Source organism: Rhipicephalus sanguineus, unplaced genomic scaffold (assembly GCF_013339695.2).
Source record: "Rhipicephalus sanguineus isolate Rsan-2018 unplaced genomic scaffold, BIME_Rsan_1.4 Seq11697, whole genome shotgun sequence".
NCBI classification, from domain to species: Eukaryota; Metazoa; Arthropoda; class Arachnida; order Ixodida; family Ixodidae; genus Rhipicephalus; species Rhipicephalus sanguineus.
In genome coordinates this window covers 21,831-27,572 of record NW_023614433.1, presented here as the reverse complement: position 1 = coordinate 27,572, position 5,742 = coordinate 21,831, and the positions used below count along the sequence as shown (strand labels likewise).

Here is a 5,742-nt window from a genome sequence, read left to right as displayed (position 1 = left end):
CTTGTCAACGAGCGAGCGGAGAGAAAGAGAGACGAGAGAAAAAAGAGAGAGAAAGTTCCAGCGCGCCTCGGTTGGCTACCGTACGTCACGTGACACGTTGCTCTCTCAGCGGTTACCTCTCCAGGAGAAAGAGTGGAGGAGGCAGAGCGGCAGAGGCAGAGGCGCCACCGCGCCAGAGAGAGAGAGAAAGAGCAGAGGGAGCGAGTACTGCCGGCGCTGCCGGTACGCCGGTACATTCCAACGTGTTTCTTTGAGCTTTGTGCGTGCGTCTTCCATGTCGGTTTGGTGCGCCATTTTGTCTTTTTTTTGCGTGGCGTGCGAGTGCCTGTGCAACGCGCGTGTGTGCTTTGGAGCTGCAGCCTCAAGTCGAGTGCACGGGTAAAGGTGAGTGTACTGTTCTACTTATACTACTTTCGTCTGTTTACACCTTCGACTGTGCACTGTTTAACAAGGCACTTCGTTTGCGTGTAGCAAAGCAAGCTCTAGTTTTCGCGCGTTGTGGAGGCGACTCCCATCGCGCGTCTCTTCTGGTTTTTGCGGTATGCATTCGAGCGATGTGCTTTCGCGCCGAGGCTGAACCACGTGCAGCAATTTTCAAGCGTCAGCTTGCATCTAGTGTGATAAAAAGAAAAAAAATGAATAAAAATGTTCCAGTGAAAAAAAAAAAGCTCAAACGTTCCAGGAATATTGGCGCGTGTTTTGAGTAGAGTGCACTTTTCGCGCACTTTCGATGGCGATTGAAAGTGGTTAACGGTGCGAGGACTGGGATCGAGTGGAGGAACTCTGTACGGCCGAGTACGTTCAGAGCAATTAGTATAAGACTTTATTTAGTTGTTTCTTTTTGCTTTTCATCTGTTCGTTCGTATACATGCGCTAATGCTGATCATGATCATCTGCAACTCTGACGACTTGCATAATGTGGATGCTATAGTCGCTAATTCGTAAAAGTACACGTCAACTATAAATTAATAGTTTTTTTTTTGTCTTGTAGTGTGGCTTAAAACTGCATCTCTTGTGCAATTTACTCTCTCTGTTTCTTGATCGTTTCCCGGCATAGGATGCAGACGTTGGTATCCGATAGCGATTGGCCAGCTCTATTCTGATTCACGAATCGCAATCGAAAGTGACCTTGTAACATGCAAACGGGAGCAGGGGCGTAGCCAGAAATTTTTTCAGGGGTAGGGGAGAGGGGCGCACCGCCTTCATTTCGGGGGTTGGGGGCACCTCCTTGAAATGGTCATTTCTCGCTCTGTATGCAAAAGAATTTCGGGGAGGGCACGGGCCCGGTGTGCCACCCCCTGGCTACGCCACTGAACGGGAGCGCTGAAGCATTGCGAAAAAAAAAAAAAAAAGACCAAGACGCGAAAGACGGAGTTGGTCTTGAGAAGCATTACACCAAGAGCATCCACGCGCGTGCCCCGACTTTGAATTTTTTTCATAGAAAACTTAAAAGTACCGCCTATCAAACAAGCAGCTGTCACTGCGTAAAAGTGGAGAAACTGGATTAAATTGCAATATTCTCGACATGTCTAAGGATTTAAAACACAGCAGGGTGAGGAGGAGGCTAAGGGATTTGTCAAGTGCTTGCAAGTTAGTATGCCAGTTACTGCATGTAACTATCGAATGGATGTGATTGACTGACTGCTAATCGCTCCAATCATTTCAGGTTCACAGGACAGGTCTGAAAGGTCAACCTCAATCATATTTGGCTGTGGATATCACTGCAACTTTGGCACTCGACCAAGCGAGGTATGTACTCACTATCTCGAAATTTTTTTTTCTGCGTGTTTTAACATTGCTGAGGACATGTGTGTATCATTTGTAAAGAAAGACCAGACTCTAAATGGGGTCTTCTGAATTAGTACCTCAAGTTTAATGTGCAGGCCAACTGCCTACATGCACCCACGCCACAGCTGCGACGTATTGCCCACTGTCAGCGCATAAGCCTTCTGGCATAGCCGTATATCAACCTCAAGCATACTTGGCCGTGGACGTCACTGCAACTTTAACGCTCCGCGATGCGACGTATGTATTGATATCTCTGGAATTTATTGTCTCCGTGTTTTAAATTTCTGAGGACACGTGTGTTGTTTGTAAAGACAAATCAGACCCTAAATGAGTCCTCTGAACTAATACCTCAAATTTAACGTGCAGGCCTACTCACCCCATGCACCCAAGCCACAGCTGCAACACGTTGCCTCGTCAGCGAAGTCAGCTCATAGGCGCATACTTCTAAAGTATATTTCATGGAAACACATCTCAATGTCATGATTTCTTGTCACATTTGTGAGACTGCAGTGCAGAACTTGTACAAATATGAAAGACACTACAGAGTTCATTCAAATGTTCATAATGTTAATGTAGCATGTGTAAATCAGGGCTGCTCGAAACATTTCAAAACATTTAGTGCACTGCGTGTGCATGTTTCACGCAGTCATGTTGGAGATGATGTTGCTCCTGTGTAATCTGGACAAGAATTTAGATGTCCTCATATATTTCGTGATGTCAAGTTTTCTTTTTTTTTTTTTTTAAAGATGTTGGGCACGTTAAGCATATTTCTTCTAGTGTTGCCACTGCCTGTTGTTTTGTGAACTGTAAAAAAGTGTTTTCAAGTGCAAAATCATTCACGTCTCATGTAAGTCGCTTTCATGGCAGCATTGTGTGTCCAAGACGGAGTGGGCACAATGTGAGGAAGATCTTGCAGCACCTAGCAGTGCAGGTCAAGATTTAACCAGTGTTGATGTTTAACAAATTTCAGGGCATGATGATGAGGTTTGTAAAAGTGGACGGCTGCCACAAGTGCGCATGTAGCCTATACTGGAACTTAGTGGTCTAGATGCGATTCATGGCAGAGCTCCTGAAGTGAAGCAAAATGACCTTGCAGAATTACGGTTTAGAGTATGTGTTTATCCCTCCACATTATGAGCAGCTATTTCTGTTACTAGAAATAATACACGGGTTGTTTGTGCAACTGTGGGCTCTTTTTACATTTTATATTTTTGTTACACTCCACGCTTACTTGGGAACATTATGCATCAGAGCATACATGTAGCTAGTTCAGCATGCGACAAATATGGTCACATTTGCTGCTCAGCATTTCTATCTGGTGTCCTTTGATTTCATCATACAGTGTCTCTCACACAATGCAGCATAGTTTATACATTTCCGGCGTTTCACATCTGAAACCCGAATATGTGATTGGCATAGTTTATGGCGCATGGATTTATTCTGTCATTCTCTTTTTGTTTACTCCAGGTACATTGGACAGATCAACCGGACCAAAAGGCCCGGGGTAAAAGAGAAGGGAGCGGAATAGGACCAAGGGTGCTCAGCCTTATCAAAGTGCTTTGAATAATAAATGTGCAAGTATTGAAAAAAGCTTTCGTTGCATATTTTATTAGGTACTACCCATGTCGAGTGATGGTCGCATGGTGAGGTAGACCACTCTACAGTTCATAGTGACACAGAATACGTGCACTTGATCTCCTGGGCCATCATACTAACAATGCAGCTGCATTTCATGTTGAGAGCCTCTTGTCACCTCGCAGAGAAAATGCTACATTGATGGTCTCATAATAGCATTGACAAAAAGACGTACAGGTCGGTTTTATTTTGAGTTCACGAAAAAGATGTCAAAATGAAAGAACACCGTCATTTGCAAATGACGGTGAAATGTTATCAATCTGACAGGTCGGTTGTGTTTTGAGTTCATGAAAAAGACGTCAAAATGAAAGAACACCGTCATTTGCAAATGACGACCTTCAGTATTTTGATTGTTACATTTTATCAATTTGACGGTTTGCTTGTATTTTGAATTGACGGGAAAGACATCAAAATGAAAAATATACCATCATTTGAAAATGACGGCCTGCCATCATTTTGACGGCCATATGCTTGGAAATAGAGCTGCCAGGATATTTCCCGTCATTTTGACAAAAAATTTTTTACAGTGTACTGCTCAGCGATGCTCCCGCGTGTTATAACTTGTCGGCGCAAGCGTCGGTGTATACGCATGCGCCGACAGCGTCAGCCGCAAAGGCGAGCTATGCTGCGAGGAGGTATACGCATGGAGCTACTACGCACTGTCTCTTGCGTGCGTGAAAGGGAATACGGGCCGCTACGCTCTCCGTTGCACTCCGCTTCTGCTATTTTTGCGCAGAGAAAAGAAAGGAAGGAGGTAAAAACGAGAGTTCGAAGATATTGTGCAACGGGAAGGGGGTTGCGTTTTTGGCGGGAACTGGGTTAGTTGTAGCGCATTCCACGACAGCGGCGGATGTTTGATAGGTTGGTGTGGTTCGTTGAGCGTGTCGGCGTGAGCCTGTACTCTACCGCAATGGAAAAATTCGCTTATCTCATATTATGGGGGTGTTGCGAGGACATAGCGACATCCTCTTGCACGTGCGTTGGCTACACGCAAGCTGTTGACGCAGGATTACACGACGATTTCGCGCCATTTCTGTCTAGCTGGTGCGCTCACTGCGGACACAGCCCGGCGCATCATATCCGCCTGGGTGAGTGTTCTATCTTCACATCAGGGGCGTAGCCAAGGGGGGGGGGTTGGGGGGGTTCAAACGCCCCCCCCCCCCCGAAATTTTTCAGTTTTGCTTGCGTATATACACGCACACATACAAACACACGCACGAACATACATAAAGTATGCATGGTTGAACCCCCCCGAAAAAAATTTCTGGCTACGCCCCTGCTTCACATATATGTTCATGGTGTTAGTGTTGACATTGTTGCATGCTTGCGCTGATATATTTGAACGACTCTATTGAACTGTCCGAATATTCTTTTGGCGGCTTTTGAAATAACTATACGATACGCATACGAGTACTTTACGAGTACTTATCTCTGTTGTAATCGTAGTCCGTCTCTATAGTCGCGCACGTGTTGTCGTGTTGGTCGCATTTATTGTGAACTCTCATACAGTTCAGGCGCTTTCGTCGCTCTTGACAGGTGTCACCGTAATCACTTAGTGTTGCTTGACAAGCGTGTAATTTTAGCTCTCGCGTGGCTTCTTATCTTTGGGCTAGCAACTGTTCTTTGCATTTCTGGATCCATCATTTTATGGGATGTAACAGCGATATATAACCATGGTTTATAAAAGTACTGTTTTTTTAGTTGGCAGCTTATTATTTGTATTGTTGGATTGCTCATTGTTAATGTTATTACAGAGAAGTGAAGTTCATACAGTAGTCGTAATAAAGCATATAATTGTCGTTCATCTTCGTGATAGTATACACAGAATTTGAATACGTTTGCAGGTGACAAAACCTTGTGACACAAGAGCCAGGCGCAGTTTTATCGAGCAGCTGGCGAGGAGCTCACACCTTGCGGGTGTCCAGCAGTAGCAGCAGCAGCAGCACCGGCCGTGGTGTTGTTTACAATGCCGTAACTGAGCATGCGATCTTTCTTTTCTTTGTTCTTATTTATTTATTTATTTGCGTTTCGCTCCCATCTAAATATCGCCGCCGCAGCCGAGCATGACCCGCCGCAGTGAAATAATTTTTAATCATGCATTGGCTGCTACCATTCAAACATTCGCCGTGCCTGGCATTCACCTGGTATTGAAGAAAATTCGTTTGCAATATTGTGCAACCAAATTTCAAGCCAAGTTTGCCTGCCATTTTATTTACTTAACGAATGAATCGTGAGTCTATTGTAAAACTGCTTTCCTGGTACGTGATTCTCATCAAACTGCAACTGTTCTGCGGTTTTCACTTGCAGCCGACATTCGAA

General features: G+C 44.8%; 1 long non-coding RNA gene across 1 annotated transcript; it reads left to right on the top strand.

The window, feature by feature from the left end:
- The first annotated feature begins 279 nt into the window (after nucleotides 1-279).
- Nucleotides 280-3,277, top strand: LOC119376313 (uncharacterized). The gene is made up of 3 exons (XR_005180549.1): nucleotides 280-384; nucleotides 1,667-1,749; nucleotides 3,256-3,277. It is a non-coding gene; the product is annotated as an uncharacterized LOC119376313 (long non-coding RNA).
- Nucleotides 3,278-5,742: the final 2,465 nt, after the last annotated feature.